Source organism: Benincasa hispida, chromosome 6 (assembly GCF_027475165.1).
Source record: "Benincasa hispida cultivar pf3 chromosome 6, pf3_genome.v1.1, whole genome shotgun sequence".
Classification (NCBI taxonomy): Eukaryota; Viridiplantae; Streptophyta; class Magnoliopsida; order Cucurbitales; family Cucurbitaceae; genus Benincasa; species Benincasa hispida.
Window position 1 is genome coordinate 141171 of NC_143483.1, and position 22180 is coordinate 163350.

Sequence of the window (22180 nt, forward strand, 5' to 3'; positions counted from 1 at the left end):
AACTAAAACCAACCACAATGCAAAACAACACATACAAGACATTCATAACTCTTATAAATAAGCCTAAGTGTCATGCTCCATGCATTGTTTATTCATTATTACTTTTATATAACTCTTATATAACAAAGTGATGAAACAGGCATACATGCTCTCATACACCCTTATACTATAACTCTTATAATATAAAGATGATGCATGAATATACTTAATGCATGCATAAATATAACTCTTATATTATATGATGCATGAGCATGCTCTTATGTAATTTAATCATGCAAACTACTATATTTTAACTCTTACAATATAGAGATGATGCATGACTAATGCATAACCTATGGTAGGATTTAAAACTATATGGCATACTATATGACATATAATTAAAACATACAACTCATGTACATTCACCAAAATTAATGGACCAGGATGATTAGCCTCAAAAATCGGAAATAAATCTATCTATTACATTAAACCATCGAGTAAACTGGTTCAACAAGCGAACCTGGTCTTGAACCGCCCGAACGAAGCCTTCTTTGTGATCGTCTAGAAAAGTTGGTCGAGTAACCACGATCGTGTAGCAATGATCGAGTGCCTTTGACTATGTGATGAAGCATGAAGGCCACTCGATCGTGCAGTTTGAAAAATTCCTGAAAGTCATTAAAAATTTCGTGAGAAATAGATATCGTCTAGAAGGTTGTATTGCTGAAAGTTATATAGGAGAAGAAGCCATTGAATTTTGTTCTGATTTCCTGTCTGGAGTAGATCCTGTTGGGGTTGGCACTCATAATTCACAAGACTATTTAGACAATTCAAATATTGGTAGACTATTGTCCAAAGGAGTTTCTTTGAATCTTGAATAAGAACTTTTATATCAAGCTCATCGATATATTTTGGAAAATACAATTGATGTGCAACCATATTTAGAGTAAATTTTTTCAATGATTTTAGTTCTATTTTTTTATTTAGTTTTATGATATAAATCTAACTATACAATGTTTCAATGTTCATTTCAAAGAAAACATATGATGGCTTTGCAATTGCAACATCGAAATAAGTCTAAAAATCATAAATGGATTGAAGAGGAACATAATCAGACTTTTATATCTTGGCTACGAGAAGATGTAAAATGTTCAACCTATTATTTTACATACACTTTTTAATGCCTGAGTTCGAATGAAAATTCTCATGGTAGGTTGCAACTGAGCTTGAAATGGGAAATACTGAAGTTTCAGATAACTTGAGGTGGATTGCTCATGGTCCTCATCCTTTTGTGATTACAAATGGTAGTTACGTAAATTAATGGATGTCGCTTTCACACAAAATCTTATCATAAGGATTGAAGTATACAAAATAGTGGAGTTAGTTTAGTTGCAAAAACGATGCAAGTGTTTAGTTCAAAAGATAAATATCCCAACATTGGAGATATGTCTTTTTATGGAGTGATACAAAAGATATGAGAACTAAATTATCATATGTTTAATGTTGCTATGTTTAGATGTGATTGGATTGAGAACAATAGTGGTATCAAAATCGATGAGCTCGATTTTGTCTTAGTCGATTTAAATAGAATAGGTCACAAGTATAATTCTTTTATACTAGCAACTCAAGCGAGACAAGTATTTTATGTCGAGGATCCAAGTGATATTAGATAGTCAATTATGCTTACCCCACCACAAAGGGACTTTGAAGATAGATATAATGATAATGAACTTGGAGATACAATATTACACTGTCAAGAAATACCCAGTGATATGTCGAATGTTGATGTACATATGACTTGGATGAGAACATGTCAACATATGTACGATCGAATTGTGAAGGCACATGGATACCTACATAAAATTTTATGGGTAGGTTATATATTGTGTAATATGATAATTGTTTTTTTAGTTTATAATTTTTATCAATCATATTTGATTTTTTTTGTTTTCTTAATATGTATGTAATGGTAATTATTTCTTAAATTTGATTGCAGTTTTTTATTTATACACCAGATGGAGCATAGTACAGTGGGTGACGAAGATTTAGAGCTTGGTGACAAAGAAATAGTAGTTGTCAGGTCAAATGAAATCACCAATCAAAAGAAGAGAGAATGGGGAGCTACTATTATGTTTGATGTAGCACGTATTAGGAGTGCGGGAGAAAAGAAGTTTGTGGAATAAAATGAAGATAGCGTACCCATTGGTGAAAATGGAGCTAAGTTAAAGTCTTTCATTAGGTCCTCTACGCATTATCATGTACCTATTTTATATACATCTTGGAAACATGTGCCTACTGAGTTGAAAGATAAGATATATAGTACAATTGAGGTATATATATTCAACTTTTTACCTTGATAATATTGTAGATGTATATGTAATGTTTTCACTAACTTTTCAATGTTTAGGCCACCTTTGTAATTGTTACAAGATCTAGGAAGAACATTATGAAAATTGTAGGCATAATTTTTCGTTAATTTAAGAATTGGTTAACAACAAAATACATTATGCCATTTAAAAATGAACCTCAACTTCTGATAAATCCACCAGAAAAGTATTCATTTATTGATCAAAGTCACTGGGAAGAGTTTGTAAGATCGAGATTATGTGTAAAGTTTCAGGTAAATTATTAATTTTATTTTATAAATATTTGTTATGTCATTCCCTACTAATAATCATTACGTTTGTATAGGAAAAAAGACGCTTTCAACAAGAACGTCGATCTAAGAATAAGTACAATCATCGAATTTCAAAGAAAGGTTATGCTAACCTTATTGAGGAGATGGTAAGAATTTAATATATGTTCTCATGATTCCTAAAGTTATCACAATATCTAATTTCTTTCATCATTTGAATGTATAAGAAAGTATCTTCAAATGAAAGTGATTTTGATCGAGCTAACCTATGGAAGAAGGCTCAAATTAATAAGAAAGGAGAATACAACAATGAAAATGTTCAAGAAGTCGACAGTCGAATAGTAAGACAAGGATTAAATTTACATGAAGTATATGACATATAGCTTTATTATTTTAAGTTTCATTTCTTTCTAGGATTAGATCTCAAAGAATAATACAGATCCATTATGCCACAAACTTCATTCTCCCAATGATATCTTAACACAAGTTTTGGGTACTCAAGAAAGGCACGAGCATGTGTGTGGGTTTGTGGTTTTGTTACTCCATCGACTTACTTTCATACATTGAAACGAAAGTAAAAACATGGGAATGATGAAAACAAAGAAATTGTAAGTGAGAGTGAAGCATTTCGTCAACATGTTAGAGAATTAGAAGCTCGTCTTCAAATGTCATCTTCTACAATATTTTCTGGACATGGAAGTTGCTCCAAGCAATATTTAGCATATGAGATCGAATCTCGAGATAAACAAAAAGACAAGATGAAGACTACATATGAAAAGAAACAGAAATAGAAGATTAAGGTGGAGGAGAGTAAGTCCCCAGAGAAACGAAGAGACAAGATAAAGGTGGATGTAAATTACAATACAGAAGATTTGAAAATCTTTAAGGCAAGTGACATTAATAAAATCAATTAAGTTCATCATATGTCTAATTTTTCTACTTTATATACTTTTGTTACTATGATTTTGCTGCATTAGAAGAAATCTTCAATGGAAATGACTAAGAAAACGAAAGTTAGTGACTCAATATCGGTTCTTCTGGTATCTTTGAAATCCATTCTTAGATATGCTGAGAAGGTGATGGCCAAAGAGTCTAGTATCTCTTTACAACTTCCAGTTGGACTTTTTGGCATCGGTCGAAAGAGTTGTGTCCTACTAGAGGTCATAATTAATTTTTGTAACATGGATGAAATCAAGACAATGACTTTGGTGGCTTATATGGCATAAGTAATGTTATTACTTTTGTAGACTTCAGTTCTGACGTTTCTTTCCAATTTTGGTCGTTTATATTTATGTTATAAATATTTTGTAGGTACTTGCACTCATCCTTTATTGATTCAAAGGAAAGTTCACAATACACTTTTATATATCTATCTCTCATTTCCTTTGGACATAACTCTCAGGAAGTTAAAACTCGAAACCTGTGTAGTAGACTGATGGTCTTAGAAGCAAACCAATTAGTTTTTACTCCTTTTAATCCTGGGTGAGTTAAAACACGTTTTGTTTTTATCAATTTTCATTAGCAATAAAAATATTAATTATATTTTATTAACTAGTGGTCATTGGACACTACTTGCTATAAATTCATACGATGATACTGTGTAATACCTAGACTCAATAAAGACAACATTGTGGGTAGATATACGATATATAACTGACACGTAAGTTAACATTTTTCATTTATAGTGTTTGTTTTAAAGTGTACTTTATTTTAGAACAATTTGTGGTTATTTCTTGACAAATAGGGCAATTGCAATGTTTCAATCTCAAAAGAATATTAAAAAAAACCGGAAGCAAACCTTATGGAGAACAATAAAGGAAAGTACAAATTAACAATGACTACTTATTCATCATATTAAGTAAACACTTAGTGCATAAGGATTCTTCATCCTTATTTACTGGTTTTTTCTCTGTAGTGTCCTCTACAAGTTGGGAGCATCGAATGTGGATACTACGTCATGAGGCGTATGAGGGATATTGTGACCAAAAGAAGCATTGTCATCTCATATTTAATATGTTATTATTATTTCGAAATTTCAAATAGCATAGAGAAAAATAGAATCTAGTATAACATTTGGCTTTTATATTTATAGATTGATACAAGTTAACCGTAATCATAAATCGAGTTAGATGAGGTGCAGATAGAGTTGGTTGAATTTTTAGGTTGCTACATGTGATCGTGGTTGGTCATTTTGGATGTGTTTTTTCTGGTTGATCAATTTCTGGATTTACTTTATATCTATATAAGTGTAAATATCTTTTGGTATTATTTAAAATATGCACAGGGGGGATAGTTTTGGATTGGTACATGTATGGGTAGATGAATGGTTTTGTTGATAGAAGTTTTGGAAATGTATTATTTGAAACTGTTCATATTGGGTTGGTTGTTAGAATTATGTTCCTTATATTATTTTGAAAGTGTTCATATGAGTTGATTGTTAGAATTATGTTGCTTAGGTTATATATATTGACAATGTTAAAGAAGTTAAGTTTTTATAAAGAGATATTGGTGGTTTTTTGTTGATATATAAGTTTGTCAATGAGTGTATATTGTTTATTTGATTGATGAAGATATGTCATATATATACCAAATGTGGTTGTTGGATAAAAATACAGAAGTAATTATCAATAAAAACATCAACATTGTAGATTTTTCTAAAAAAAAAATCACAAGCAAATTTCTTGATTTTTTTAAATGTCAAGTTCACAAAATTTCTTGACTTTTTTCCTTATCAAGAATGCCCATATTCTTGACATTTCAAAAATTTCAAGTGTCTATGTTTCTTGACATTTTTTAAATGTCAAGTTCACAAAATTTCTTAACGGTTTTTCCTGATCAAGAATGTGCATATTCTTGACATTTCAAACATGTCAAGTGTCTGTATTTCTTGACGTTTTTTAAATGTCAAGTGTCACTTTTCTTAACGTTTTTAAAATGTCAAGAAAATCGACATTCTTGACATTGACTTCCTTGATGTTTTTAAAAACGTCAAGAAAAGTCATTCTTGACATTTAAAAAACGCCAAGAAACACTATTTTTGTAGTAGTGGATCCCTAATTAAACAATCAACAATCTAATTATAACAATGGATTATTATTGATATCCAACTAATGATATCAAGTTGTAGTATAAGAAATAGAGATATATCCATCAACAAACTTAGATAGGAAATAGAGATAGTAGATTTCAGTGATAGATCTATCAGTGATATGCTTCAACATTGATGGCAATGTATGAGGCTATCACTTATGTTGCTATCAATGTATAAGGTTATCACTTATGTTGCTAACAAGTTGTTCCAATTTGCATGTAATATACTAAATACTAGGAAGCCTAAAATAGCATAATCTCAAAAAACTATCAACATACTATTATTACAATCGATAAGAACAATATACACCAAAAAAATAGTCGTGAATACTTAGAAACTAAATTAGCAATTAAACATGATATAAAGAACTTCACATAATCAACTTTTTTCAGAAAAAAAAAAGAAGCTATCATAAAGATCAAAATGTAGAATAAAACTTGTGGAACACTCACCAAATGTTAACCAAATAGAACAGGTCGAGAGGATGTAAATTGAAATTTAAGCAATAAAATAATGGAATGAGATTAAAAATTGAAGGTTTGGTAGAATAAGAATCAGTGTTGGATGGAAATATAAAAATGAATCTCTTAAAATCCCTATTAGATATTGAAAAAGATGGAGAATACATGTAGCCATAATTTGAAGAAAATCAATGAACTATCAACAACATATAAAAAAATATCATTTGAAATCAAAATCAAGACTACTCACTAATTTTATGATTTTGAAAGAAGAATCAGCAAGAATCGATGATGGCCGAAGAAAAAAAATCACTACTATAAACGGAAGAAGAATGATGCCCTAAGTCAATAGATGGTTTAAAAGGATGACTATTAGTGAAGAAGAGACGGAGAATCGAAGAAGATAAGATGAAGAAGATGAATCGCGAGAAGAAGCGTACCTTTTGAATTTTGGAGCCAAATTGAAGGGAAGAAGAATAGTCGCACATATTCAAAGGGAATAATTGATGGCTATCAATGATTGTGGGCGTTTATTGATTGCAAAGTTTGAAATGGGATTATCTTGAAAATGGACCAGACCGTGGATGTTTTTTTGGTCTTTTCAGACATTTGGCCTAAATTTGTTCTAAATTTGCGATTAGTTTTCCCTTGTTTTATAAATTCTAATGTTTCTAGGTTGATAGCTATCTATGCAAGCAACTAAAAAATAAATGGTATTTATTTTGAATTTTTTGAATATGAGGACTAATATTTTACTAAATTAGTTATACGAAAGAAAGTATTTAATCTTTAAATCAAATAGGCCAAAAATCCCTAGGGTTTTTTATTCTAGACAATCAATACGATGGGTTAGGTGATTTCGAACTAGAACCCTAATTATCCCCTTAATTTTTAACATTACTCCAAACATTTTTTCTTTTTTAACATTACATCCTCTCTTATTTTTTTCTTTCGATTTTTTAAAATAATTTTTTTTTCTAAAAATATAAATGAATATGAAGATTCCAAAAAATTATTTTCTTTCACACACCAAAATTTGTATTCGACCAAAATTTTAAAGATTTATGCACAACTCAGCTAGGCTCCAAAACTTAGTCTCTCAAGATCCAAAATTATCTCAAAAAAAGAAACAGAAACTAACACCCAAATGATTCCTGCCACATTTATTTATTTATTTTAAAATTTTGTTGTAATCATTCATTTGTTTCTTTCATTTTCTGTTTGTTTCCTCAATTTTGGTTTGTTAATAACTCCTTCAAAATCAAAAGATTACCATACCTCTACCATCAGTCGTTTAATGGAGGAGTTGAAAAGTAAGAAAAGGATTATGAACATTGATGGGAGCATGAGGTTTCCATGGAATGTTGTTAAGGTAATATTCTCTAAACTTGCTATCTCTAATTTGCCCTTGTGCAGATCATTTGTAAAACTTGGAATGATATTGTTATAGATTATGCTTCATCTTGTAAATTCATTCCAAACGTTTTCTTTATTTCTACCCATGATATCCGTCCCTCCGATTGCAATTGTAAGTGCAACTCTAGATGTCGTGGTACTCGTGAAAGCAATCATAGGATCCATTGTATAACCCTTGACTCATACAGTTACATCGGTTTTTGATGATGAAAGGAAAACCAAAAGACGTACTATCTTGCCTTAAAACGTATGTCTAGCGGCCCGTAAGCACACCGTCAAACATGATAATAACATGAATGTGAACCCGTCGACCCACACATGTCTAGCGGCATGTAGGCACACCGTCAAACATAATAATAACATGAACGTTAACTTGTCGGTTCACGCATGTCTAGCGGTCCATAGGATATTGATACGATGAATTATGTTGCCTCATTTGGGTTTGAAGGTGATCACAATTATTCGGGCGTCTCAATTGTTAGTTCTTGCAATGGTCTGCTACTTATTTTCAAATCAATTGATGATACTTTATGTGAGGGCATATTAAATCCGATGACTAATGAGTTTTTCGAAGTTCCTCAACCAGAAATATATGAGGAGGATAGCCCCAGTTCTGGATTTGGCTTCAACTTTATGACAAAGCAGTACAAATTGTTCAGAGTTATCTATCAGGATACACAATAATTTAGTTGTCTAATGGACATCATGAGATTTGATGGTAGGAGTGGAACCCATGAATGGAGGCATTTTGAATGCCCCCAATTACGTTCGGCTTTTATAATGCTTACATGGATGGAGTTATTTATTGGGTGGGACAAGAAAAAGGAAAAGAGTATGTGATTTATGCTCTCGATGTTGGGACTGAACAAATTGAGGCTATTGTTGTTTTGGAAGTTGGGCCAAACATCTCCTAGTGTTATGGGTATATAAGGACATTTAATAACAGTGTTTATGCATGTATTCCTGTCGTTGAAACATGCTATAGGAGGATTCAATTGTGGATGATATAAGGAAAACTTTCATGGACCAGAGAATTTGTTATGTATGATGTGCCAAAAAATTGTGGTACGATCATTCATCTCATTAAAGTCTTCAAAGATGGAGAGAGATGGTTTATGGTGAATGGAAACATTTTTTGCTGTGATAAGACTGGGACGAACATCAAGATAAAGACATTGTTGAATAGTAATGAAATAGGTTTTGAAGGGTTTTGTCAAATAAAATCCTTAAATTTTGGACCTCTCCAAAATATCTTGGCAGGCTACCAATGAAGTTTTTTTCTTTTTCTTTTTTTAATTTTTATTTTCGTCGGGAGGAGAAGATTGTGCTTTTTATTTATTTCAAGAAATTATGTTCAACTATCTATCGCCACTAGAAGAAGTTTGGTTAATTTAAGTTACATTTTGATGGTTGCTATTTTATTAAATTTGGTTTTCAATTTGTGGTTTTTTATGAGTTTCATGTATTTTTCAATAATAATAATAATAATATGACTCCAGGTAGGGGACAACTATCGCTAACATAAATATCATGCATCATAAAACATAGTCTCACACCTTAAGCATAACATAAAATACATATATTCTCATATATGTCATACTAGACCAAGATCATGCTCATGTATTCTTGTAAAATATCTTGCAAAACAAGATCATGCTCGTACATGTAACATACATCATACATATCTAAAATGAACTCACATATCCTCTCTAATCAGACATCTTGATTCATAGTCTTAAAACTATCAAAATTATCCTTTTTTTTCTTTCCTTAATTCCAAACTAATATATAAAAAGTTCATTAAAAACTAAACTCCCAATCCTTTTGGAAAAATTGATTTAAACCAATTATCATATAAAATCAATTTAAATTAATTATTTTTTTCAAATAATAAACAATTTTCAAATCTCCCAATTTTTAGTTTAATTTCCTAAATTAAAATAAAATTTTGAAATAAATCCAAAATCTCCTCAAATAAATTCGAGTTCGAAGCAAATTTATTTTTTTAAAATTGAATATCCCTGCACAATATAATTCAATTTAATATCAAAATTCAAAATAACCCTCAATATTACAAATAATTGAATTAGAAATACATAAAAATTTAGGATGTCACATTCTTCTCTCCTCGTTAAACTTTTATTCTCGATTTTTTTTTTTTTTTTTTTTTTTTGAAAAAACTCTAGGTATTGGACTCTCATCTCGTCCTTTAGAAGAACTAGTGATTCTGCCACAAAACTTTCAATAGTAGTATCTCTTTGTGCATCACTTTCTTGGCCAGAATTTGAATAAACTTATCCTCATAACTTAAATTCTCATTCAACTGTGACGTTTCAAAATCTACCATATAAGACAGATATATCACATATTTCCTCAACATAGATACACGGAAAAGATTGTGAATTATAGAGGGACATTATACACGGGAATGGGGTTAGTAACTGTACCTTTTCTAAAACACAGATACTGAGGTTGTTTGTAAACCAATTAAAGAAATGGTGCAGAGTTTTTGTCTTTTTATACCAGAGGCCCACTTTTCTTTTTCTTTTTCTTTTTTAACACATAAATAAAATATTTTTGTCTTCCATAAATAAATTATATACGGGAATGGGTAAGTTTTTGTCTTCCATCTTTTCCTTAAATCTTTTTTAACACATAAATAAAATATTAAACTATCTACGTAAATAACAAAACGAATATTGATAAACATAGTTGGACTTCTATCAATATCTATCAATAGTAGAAATTAATAAAAATTTATTATTGATAGAACTTGATAAAAATCTATCAATATCTATTAGAGATTGAAATTAACATAAGTCTAAAATGATTAAATTTTGCTATATTAGCTAAACAGTTTCCCTTATTTTTTTATTTTTAAAATTGTATATATCACTTTTTTGTCACCTCTTTTCCTTCTCCCTTTCATCCATTTTTTTTAGTAGTATTGAAAAGTTTAAATTTATTTATTACAGTAAAAAAAAAAAAAAAATTATCTTAGATTTTAGATTTAATTTCTATTTGATCTCTATTTTTTAAAATGTTATATTTTTAATCATTTAATTTCGGGCAAATTATGTTTCAATCTAATATTTAAGTTTTGTAATCTTACAATTGTACTATTGGGATATTTTGTTTCCATTCGTTCTCCAAGTTTCGAAATTTACGCTTAACCCTCAACTTTTTCAAGATTTAATTTTAATCGTGATAAAAAATGACTTAAAATATGACTTAACTATATTTATTTTAAAATATATAATGGATATAAAGATTGAAAGTGAGTATTTAATAAAAAAAAATGAAGTTAAAAGTATAAATCTTAAAACTTATGGACCAAATTAAAACAAAAATCTCAATGGTATTACCTTAAAAAAAATTCAATGGTGAAATTGTAATATTTTGTATTGGAATAAATGGTTTGTAATGGTTGCATCTTTTCAAATACCTTAAGATGTGTTAATGAGTGATTGCATCATTTCATAAATAACTAAATTGAAAGAAAGGGCATGACTCGCACGAAAACAAATTAATCTATAAATATATCATTTATTCAAATTGATTTCTCAACATTTTTTATAGAAATATTCTTCCTTAAAAAAAAGGAAAAAGAATAAAAACTCCATTTCAAGATATGTTGAAGTTTGGTATATTCACACTTTGATAGAAAGGAACATGTTCTATTCTAAGAGACAATTACTCTCTAAATTCAGATATCTAAATTTGTCTTAAAGAGACAACCTCAAGTCGTTGCACTCAAATAGTTTCATGTATATGAATGTTATTTTTTTTTATTTATTTTATTTTTATCTAACAGTGGTTTCAGCCCCTTCTCCTATAATGTTAGGCGAGGTGTCTTCTGCTCTCTTCGATTTAGAAAGCAACTGAGTGGCTTTCGCTCCTTGGTCTATTGTCTATCGATGTCCTAAAATCAGGAAAAAAAATTCAGCAACAGGATAAGAAACGTCGAGAGGATCGACGAACCTGAGAGAGGGATCCAGAATCTGAGGAAGTGACTGGAAGGGAAGGAACAGGTCTCGACTGCTGATCTTCTGAAGTAGTCCTAGCCTGGGCAACATAATGGTTTCACCGCCGAGAAGAAACATGTTGTGCCGGGTGATTGAAATCCTCTGAGGTCAACTGAACAGGCTGACAATCGGTAGAAGATGCTGAGTAAAGAAGCTAGCTTGAAGAGTGGGGTTGATCCGTAACATCAACTATAGAAGAATGAGGTTCGAGTTGATGAATAGGAGAAGGCTGCAATACATCTCATATAAGGAGAGGGGCGAAGTAGCGTGACCGATAGGGAGAAGGGTGCTTACCTTTTTTTTTTTGCTGAGCCGTATCTTGCTGGGTGGGACCAAGAGAAAGAAAGGACAGGAGCTTATCTAGTTTGCATTCTATTCTACTCCAGCTTTCCTTGTACGATGCCAGGTGCGCAGGAACGCCCAACCGGTTTCTACTTTCACTTTGTCGTGCTGCTATGATGTAACGTGCAGTCGTCCCAAGGCAGCAGGATGTATGGTATAGGGTTCCCTATTTTCTCTCCCAACAAGTTCTTACGCAGCGGAGCAAACTCCTTTATCGTCTTGCATTTCCTAGCCCTTCTGGAAAGAGATTCAATAGCACCGGTCAAAGAGCTAACAATGACTTTCTTTCCATCCGGAGTGATGGTTAGGCCACGACTAAGAGAACAAATTTCTTCGATTTCGTCGAGCTACTTCAATGGCTCGATATGAAAGATACTGAAGGAAAAAAAAGAAGAAAATGGTAATGGAAGTCAACACTACAAGAATTTTGGGCTTTAATGTCAGTTGAAAAAAGTGAAATCGGCTGTATAACGTCAGTTAAAAAAAAAAAACAGATCTTTAATGCCGGTTTTAAACTGACATTGAAGATAGGCTACAATGTCGGTTTAAAACCGACCTTAAAGGCCTTTTTTTTTTTTTAAACTTTATTGAAAATCCATTTCAAAGTATATACACCAAATAGTACATAATCCTACTACTCCCATTACTAGCCTCGTATATAAATTATTTATTTTTTATATACTAGCTTTAATTTAATAAATGGATGTAAACTTATGTTGAGTTTATCTTTTTTTTTTCTCTCTCTTTAGTTCAATACAAAAAATACATATACCGAAGGAGAGATTGACGTAATTCAAACCCAACGGGCAAGTTTTGTTGGCCGATTTGTGTAAGGATGTACTTCTTGTTTTTTGTCTCAATAGAATGTAAATGCTAGCTTAGAATGAATGCAAATTTGTCTAACCATGATCTGTTTATTGGAAGATTTATGTATCATTCTTTTTGTTTATGGGGTATTTGGTGTAGTATTCATGGAAGTACTAATTGATATTTGTGAATGAGAGAAATGATTATTATAAAAGTGGTTGATAATTATATAAGTATATAGAATGGATTGGAAATATTAATTCTTGTTTGTGGATAAATTATTATAGAAATGTGTTTCATTGCAGGTAACTTTGTATTTAGTTTTGTGGTAGAGTATATTGTTCTGTCTGTTGTTATATTTCAGGTTTGAGTTTAGTGAATTCATAGGTGGAAGACAAATATTGATGGCTTGCCATGCAAAATTTTTTATATTTTTAAATAAAAAACAATTGCAGACATTTCTTGACCCAACACGAGATATATAATGTCGTTTTCAACTTTTTGATCGATATTAAAAATATAAATTATGGGCTTCAATAGATTATGGGCTTCAGTTGACAAACGACATTAAAAGGGTTAATATCGGTTGACAACCGACATTAAAGATAGTGTTATTAAAGCCCTTTAATGTCGGTTGTCTTTAATGTCGATTTAACCAACATTAAAGACAATCGACATTAAAGGGCTTTGATAACTCTATCTTTAATGTCGGCTGTCAATCGACATTAAAGCTTTTTTTGCTTTTTTTTTTTCTTTCATTTTCATTCACTTTATTTGGAGTGTGACACTTTGATTTATTTATTTATTTATTTTGAATTAGTATCAAATCTTTGTTTTGAAATATCACTCTATTTCAATTTCTATTATCTTTTTTTTAATATATATATTTAGTATCGAAATCTTTCTAAATTATAAATATAAAATACAGTTGACATGGGATCTTTTTTAAACATATTGTACTTCAAAAAAAAAAATATTTAGAAAAGTATAGTTGTTTACAAAATATTTATGAAAATAGGGTTGTTTTTCTCGATAAAAGAGATCTGGAAAAAAAAAAAAAAAAAAAAAGGTTGCTACTGTCACACCTACTGATTTTGAGGCAGGTGGTAAAGATAGGTTGTGGCAGGCGGTAAAATAGGTCGCAAAACCCTTATTTTCTTTGTTTGAATTTTCTTTGTGGTTTATGATAACCATATGTTAACTTAATTTCAACCATAAAAAACTTTATTTAATTTTTGATTTCAAGCAATATATATTACACTCTCAACTTTTATATTTGTATCAATAAATATATAAAGCAGTTAAGTTTATATTTAATAGATCTCCAAATCTTATAAAAGATTAAAAATCACTTTTAATTTATAAACTCTTGTAAAAATAATAATTTAGTCAATAAATTTTAACGATTTAGGTCCTAAACTTTACTATGTAACAATTTAGTTTGTTGTATATTAAATTTTATAATAATTTAGTCTCTATAGTAGAAATTAGTGTTAAGATTTGATGAGATTTTTTTTGCATAAATAAACCGATGAACAAATTAGAGACTCAATATTTTTATATACTAAAATATCTAAATAATAAATTAATAAAATTTGACATTTAATTTTGATGATTTTTTCTATGTTAGGGCCTAAGTTGTTACAAATTTGAAAGTACAAGGATCAAATTATTGCATATTAAGTTAAGGGGTTAAATTGTTACAAAATTAAAAGTATAGGACTTAATCATTATAAACTAAAGTTTAGGGAATAAATTGTTACTTTCATGAAAGTTTAGGGATCAAAAGTATTTAAAGTACTAAGAATTTATACATATTCACTTTTATGTTTAATAAGTCTTTTTTTTAATGTGTTTAAAATATATGTAATATTTTTTACGCATACACTGTTGTGTTTATCATTTTGGATTTCACTCTATATATTTACATCTATATTTATCATAGGGGAGCCTAAAGAATCTATATTTATACCATTTTAGGGACAAGACCGAGTGGGAGTTGGGAACATAATAATATTGAGTGGTGTCTCTGGGCCTTGAACAAAGGGTCTTCACTCTCTCATTGACGGTTTCTGTTTAATAGTTGATCCATAAAAGATTGTTCATGAAAGGAGCACTAGTAATTAAGGATATAGAAGTAAATCAATTGAATATGACTCACATGTAGGTTAGATCAAATTGTGATATTTAATTTAGTAATTTACTAATTTGAGCTTTATGGATATAAGTGTTACCAATTTAATTAAATAGTTAGTAATTATTGAATTATATATTAGCTTTTATTTCTAATCGTATCAAACCATAATGTTTGTTTTATTTATAACATTTGATTAGTTTTAGATTTTGCTATAAATTTGAATTGTATTTAAAGGTATAAACATAAGTTATCTTTATCTAAAAAAAGATATATAAATGAAATGGTTTAATTTGAATTTTTTGAATTAACCTATTGGTTTAAGAAAGAGAAAGGAAACGAAGAAAGAGAAAAAGTGTAAGTCATGAGAGGAGATTTTTGAAAATAAGAAGGGAAGAGAAGAGAAGATAAAAGAATGTAATTTATTGCAAAACTACGATATTTTTGTAAATATTTTTTAAAAGTACCATATTCTACTTTTAAAAATTAAAATATAATTCCAATTTTAGCGAGGACATAAGTCGTTATCATACAATATTCTTATCATAAAAGATCTCTGTCAGGCATGATATGTAAAATCTTTTTTTAAAAAAGATATAAAATGGGGTATAAATTGATCCTTCCATCCCTGATTTCTTTTATTATAAATATTTGAGAATCAAACTCTTGTTCAGCTCTTCACTATAGTAAAGTGGGTTTTGTTTAAAGGATTGGACAGTCAGAGTTTTCTTTGTTTTGGGGTATTATTCTCATATGGGTAAGTGCGCTAATAAATGCACAAAATCTCAATTCAAATGGGGAATATCGATTTAGGGAAGGTTTGTGTCATTTTTCTAATTAAGTTTTTATTTGTAATGCATTAGTTGGTTATTTCCAGCTTTTTCTTTGAGATTTGGTGGGCTAGAAAACAATCGGGGGGTATTTAGCCTCCAAATTGAGTTGGGTAAAAAAATTTACTTACGATTTGGTTCACCAATTATTAAAGAGATTTATTATCATGTTAACTCACCGTTCTCACTTTGTTATTTGTATCAACTTTCCCAATTACTTTCTCCTATAATAATTACTAACTCAATCCCAAGTAATTTGGCAGAAAGAAAAAACTTCCTTTTATACCAGGGACAACACCCAAAGCTAGGGTTTCACCAGTTTACACAATGAATAATACAATGAATTTTAAATTACAAATAGAGGTACATCCTACATGCACTTGGCAGCAGACTCTTTTATTAGCATTCAAAGATTTGGGCGTTTAGAACATAATCAGTTGAAGATGAGGATAATCAATTAATTAAGACTTGGTTCCATTTTGTAATTATTTTTTTTTTTTGAAAATTAAGCCTATATATACTATTTTTATCTCAAAATTTCTTCATTTGTTATCTAAAAACCAAGCCAAATTTTTAATATTAAGAAAAGTAGCTTTCAAAAGATTTTTTTTTGTTTTTTGAAATTAGGCTAAGAATTCCATCGTTGTTGTTAAAATATGCAAATCGTGATAAGAAATAAGGACAATATAGACTTAATTTTTAAAAAATGAAAACAAAAAACAAAATAATTATTAAATGAAACGTTAATCATTTTACTATTCTTCAAAACCAAAACCAGAAAGCAGTTTGCTATATTTTCAAGTCAAATTTTATAAATGGCTATTCCTCTGGTTAGTTCAAATAGAAACGTCTTAAAAAAGAATAGTGAACTCAGTTTACAATTCAAAGGGCAATTAGGTGTCTTTTCTATGTGTAAAATAATTTCTCAGCATTATTATTCTGTCATTTTTATAAACTTTATGAAACAAATGAAAGATTTAAACTTTTCTTTAAAAATTAATAACAAGAAAAACTACCTTTCTTCACGTTTGTAATTTTAAATATTTTTGAAATAAAACGTCAAAAATATTAGAATATACGTAATAGTGTTGCAATGCTACGATTTGACGGAAAGAAGAAAAACGTGTGCGCCTCACACCAACAGGGTTTTGACGGAAAAATAGCCAAATTTGACCGGACATGTTCATGCGTTCATATGTTCGAAGTTTTACTTCCGATCAGGTTGCGGAGATTACCAGTAAGTCCCGCTCTTAACGTCATCTGCTTCAATTTTGTTTTCGATTTGTGAAATTGCTGTATTATCTCGTCTATTTGGTGGACTTGATGCACTTGAGTTAGGGTTATAAATATTTGGTTTCTCGTTCCATCACCCTGATTGTATGAAGAGCTTATTGTGATCTGTACTTTTCTAGTTACGTTAGGGTGTAGTTTGTGCTTTTCCTGTCGTCTTGAGCTACTATGTTGCTTGTTCTTGCAATCTCAAGCTTGATTCTTGAAGTTGGATCAGGATTTTGATTGCTCTTTATGCGTTCACATGTTTGCAGTCCTACTTGGTTACTGTCTGATCTTACAATCGCAAGCTTGCCGTGTCAAGTTTTTGCTTATGTCTATGTTTATCCTTTTCCTTTTGCTGTTGTTTATTAAATTTTTGGATGACTGTTGTATTGCTTTATGTTCATGGTCCATTTCAAAAATACCTTGTCCACCCCAAGACGAGTTCTAAGAGATAATTTGAGTTTTAAAATTATTGTTTCTGCTTAGGGGCTTGAACCAAAGGCCATAATGGGATCTTGGAACAACTCAAGCCCTTACCACGCAGGAATCCCTTGAGGTTGATTTTAATTCTTTTCAAATGAAGAATAGGAGAATTAAATGCTAAATATATTATTTATTTATTTTTGTTTTGACACAGTTTAATACGAGAATTTCCCCAAGGGCGATGCCTTAATGTCATGGGCACCCATAATGATTTAAACTCACAGGTGATTTTAAATAAAATCTTTAGAGTGAACGAAATATAGAGGGGTATCTCAGCGATGTTTGATCTCTTGTTAGATTTCTTAGATTTCATATTTTTCTATGGGCTTCAATTTTTTTGAGAATCTTTTGTAATTATTCAGTAGGAACTGTCTTGTATTGTTGCCATTCTTTCCCTGGATCCCCTTCGTTTGTAGGCATGGTTTTTTTGTATGCCGTTGCATTCTTTCATTTTTTTCTCGATGAAATTTGCTGTTTTCATTTAAAATGAAAAGGGAATGATCTTTAATCATAAATGTGATTACTTGAGATTCGCCCTCTAAAGTAGGTTAGATGCTTGAAGAACTTTCATTTGTTCTAATATCAATAACTTTGTGGCTTTGTCTTTTGTTTTGTGTTTTTGAGTCAAAGGACGAGTGAGGGTGGGGTATTTGAACTTTTGGCTTTTTGATTGAAGGCAATGCTTTAACTAGTTCTAGCTGAGCTATGCTCAAGTTGCCATTGGGGCTTTGTCTTGGTTTTTTACATTTAAGTTTCAAACTTCCTATTCTTTCAATCTTCATCAAATCATTTTTAATGTATAAACTAAACACCATGACGCTATGAGATTTAGATTTTGGTATTATAGCTGAAATCTAGTATATAAGTCAAGCACATTATGCTGCAATGTTTTGGTCTAGTCCCTACACCTAGTAAATCTCAATAGCATCAATATTTCTCAAGAGGGTCAATGATATATGTGTGCTGACATTCATCTTAGAATGTGACTAAATCTTCAGAATTACTGTAAGATAGTGTTGCTTATGGTGCTTTCTTTTTCGTTTTGGTACTTTGGTAGAACAACCAGGCGTTTTAGAGGTTGTCTAAAGCAGTAATAACAAGCTACATTCTGGAGAATGAGGAGCAGCAAGGCTTCACTAGAATATCAAATTCTCCCTCTGGAGATCGGTTTGTAGCCTAAATAATGTGCGTTTTGTGTATATTGGCATTATACTGTATAGTCATGTCACACACACACATATGTATATCTATTTATCATTATATGTCTGATTGTGCCTGTTAGCAATTTACGATTAAGCGAATGTTTTGCCTTTGTACTTCGTTTAATGTTTTCTATACCATTGAACTTGTCTTTTTGGTTAATTTTAGGCTAAAATATAGAAAATATTCATGAATTTTGTATTTTGTTTCAAAATTACTCATAAATTTTTAAAAGTTTCATTATTATCCTTTATTAAGGGTTGCCCTAGGCAAGGTCTAAAGCCCATTGGACGGAACCAAGTCCTAGAAAACAGAATGTTACATAGGAGTCTGCACCATATAAAAGGAAAAGTCAACCCCTTGGTTCTAAGTCGACCAATCGAGCTCGTGAAATTTTATCAAAGGGAAATAATCGAGCCAAGCTCACCACTGACACTCTGTAACCTCGAGGGTCACACCTACTTTGACACTTATCAACGTTACACGTTAAGTTGTTTCAATCTACAAGTTATAGTTTTGGTATATTGCTTCATAGATATAGGTTCTCAAAGGGACGAGTTCAAGGTGGGCTACGTTATTCTTGTGGAGGGAGGAGCATAATGAGCGAGATCTGATTAGGATTACTTCATACGGGATTGATAGGTGTAATTTTTTTTTTTTTTAATTATTATTAGAGGGGATGGGTTGTTGATTGTACAATAGAAAATGTGTTCATACGGCGGTTGATAGTTTTTATACTTTTGAAATTGTTCATATGGGGTTGACCATATTCTTTTAACTTAGAAATACTTTATGAGGTTGTAATATTGATAATATTAAAGAAGGGGCGTTTTTATAAAGAGATATTGATGGAAATTTGATTGATATATAAGATTGAAAATGTGTGTATTGTTTATTTGATTGGTGAATATATGTCATATATATACCAAATGTGGTTATTGGATCAAAATGCTAGAGCAATTATAGATAAAAAGTCTACATTGTAGTTTTTTTCTTAAAAAAAAATCACAATCACATTTATTGACATTTTTTCATTGTCAAGTTAAAAATTTCTTGACCTTTTTTCCTTATCAAGAATGCTCATATTCTAACATTTCAAAAATGTCAAGTGCTAGTGTTTCTCAATGTTTTTTAAATGTCAAGTGTCACTTTTCTTGATGCTTTTAAAATGTCAAGAAAATCGACATTCTTGACACTGGCTTCCTTGATGTTTTTTAAAATATAAAAAAAAGTGATTCTTGACATTTAAAAACCGTAAAAAAAACACTGTTTTTGTAGTAGTAATTACAAAGCCAAAATCGCTTCTGATAATTTATAACGGAAAATAGTGAAGGTTGAATCAATTAAAAAACTTGTCCCTAAATTTAGCAACTAAACACACATAAAATTCTCCCCCTTGTGGTTCTAAAAAAAAATTTACACAATCCCAAACCACTACATAAGAACAACATAATCACCCAACTTTTCATCAACTTGATCATCCAAATTCACTATTTGATTTCCCTCTTATCAATCCATTTTGTAATATTCTCAAAAAGTGAATAAAAGATAATGCCAAATAGTTTTGAAGATGAACTACCATGCTAGAGAAGCTAAAGGGCTAGGCTGGAGAGCAAGTTTGCAATTAGAGAACGAACAATTTAATGAAAAAAGCAAGCAAAGCAACTCAATCGGCAAAAGAGATAATCCAAGAGATATGCCAACAGATGATAACGAATGCTCAAATAGCAGTAGAGGCTATCAAAGATGCTACCGGATTAAACAAATGAATTACCATTTCATTTCAATAATAATATAATGCACAAGTTTTTCCCTTCTTTATGATTTTTTTTGTTAATGAGTTGTTTCTTTAATTTCCCCTTTTGCCATAAGAGAGAGCAGGGGAGATTCTTGATTCGTCTCTCTTTGTGGTGTTTTGATCTAGCTCTATATTTGATGTTATGGTTCTTTCTCATTATTTTTATTATATATTCCTAAGATTATCATACACTTATCTTGGCTATATATTTTATGTTAGATGTTAAACCTTTAATGTTTTATGGGTTAATTACTTTTTACAATTATCAAGATAAGATATGTATTATCAACTTCAAGATCAAAGGTTAGGTTTTCCATTCATATTGTAAAAAAAAAAAAAAATAAATAAAATAAAATAAAATTATATCACTAATATCTTATCAACAAATCATCAAATATATGATTAGGTAAACATGCATATGTGCAATCCAGTTTAAAAAAAGAAAAAAGAAAGAATTCAATTTTATCGTAAAATTGTGAAGTTTTACCAATTTTTACTATAAACTTTCAATTTTTCATTGAATTAGAGTTGCTCTTAAGATAAGTTTTCTGAGATGTGATAACTTTATCATCATCTAACGCTCATTTTAAGTTTTTAAAGATTATAAGTTTTTTAGATGGAAATTACCTAGATTTCATTTTACAATATAATAAAAATGGTTATAAATCTAATTTTTATCTCAAAATCAAATTCATAAAATCGTTAAAATATGAAAGAAAGTATCGATATGATAACTCCTTCAGCTATATAAGAGCTCTATGGTAAGTTAAAGGACATATAATGGAAAATTCTTGCAATACATACAAGTAAATCAAGTAATGGTTAAATGTCAATTTAAAGCAGCAAAATGAAAAGAATAGGTCATGCTTTAATTAAGTAGAACAAAATATGTATAACATATACATTTTTTTAGAGCGAATATAAGATAAAACTTCTATCATTATCAAGAAAAATACATGGGAATGGAGGAAGCTTGTACACCTATTATTTTGCCAAAACTTGGAAGAACAATCACGTAGTACACTCGGTTTCAAAAAAGAAAAAAAAAAGTTTAACTATTGGGAGTGATTTTGAAAAAATTGAAACAACATTTTTCAAGTTCAAAATTACATCGGAAGGTTTTTTTTAATAATTCAAAATCAATTTTGATGGGATGAAAATCTCGTTAGTAAACTGATTTGACTGAATAAAGACATATTTCATAATATATTTAAATATGTAAAATTGATTTTAACCATTTCAAAATTAAATCACTCTAAAACATACACTAGCACTACTACAAATATATCTTTTAGTAGCGTTTATGTATAGCTTTTCATAAAAGAGCTATTAAAAAATCGGAAAAAAAAAAAGAAGCAGAAAGTGAAAACTAGAGCCTGCGTGTTACATTTGGCTTTTTTCTTTTAATAGCATTTATCAACTTAGGTTGCGCTTTTTTCTTCTTCGTTCAAGCAAGGAGCAACTCTACTGTTTTGCTCATATTTGATACGTCTTCAGGTTAGAGAGTCCGAACCTCATTAATCTCAATGATGCGAATGTTTGCATTGTTCGTATGAAAACGTCTTTTGTAATCACTCCAATTTCTCCTTTCCTTGTTATATTTATTTACATATTGTTGCTTACTGATACTTCTTCGTAAGGACTATACCAAGTGAATCATATCTTATATTTTCCTTTTTATTCAAGTTTTAAATGTTAGTTGGATAA

The 22180-nt window shown here is 30.1% G+C and overlaps 1 long non-coding RNA gene and 2 pseudogenes across 1 annotated transcript; all 3 read left to right on the plus strand.

The window, feature by feature from the left end:
* The first annotated feature begins 1022 nt into the window (after positions 1-1022).
* Positions 1023-2994, plus strand: LOC150035319 (uncharacterized; annotated as a pseudogene).
* Positions 2995-3461: 467 nt separating this feature from the next.
* On the plus strand, positions 3462-4800 carry LOC150035320 (uncharacterized; annotated as a pseudogene).
* A 12022-nt stretch (positions 4801-16822) lies between these two features.
* Positions 16823-18771, plus strand: LOC120080413 (uncharacterized). The gene is made up of 4 exons (XR_005482506.2): positions 16823-16954; positions 17479-17548; positions 17630-17699; positions 18533-18771. It is a non-coding gene; the product is annotated as an uncharacterized LOC120080413 (long non-coding RNA).
* Positions 18772-22180: the final 3409 nt, after the last annotated feature.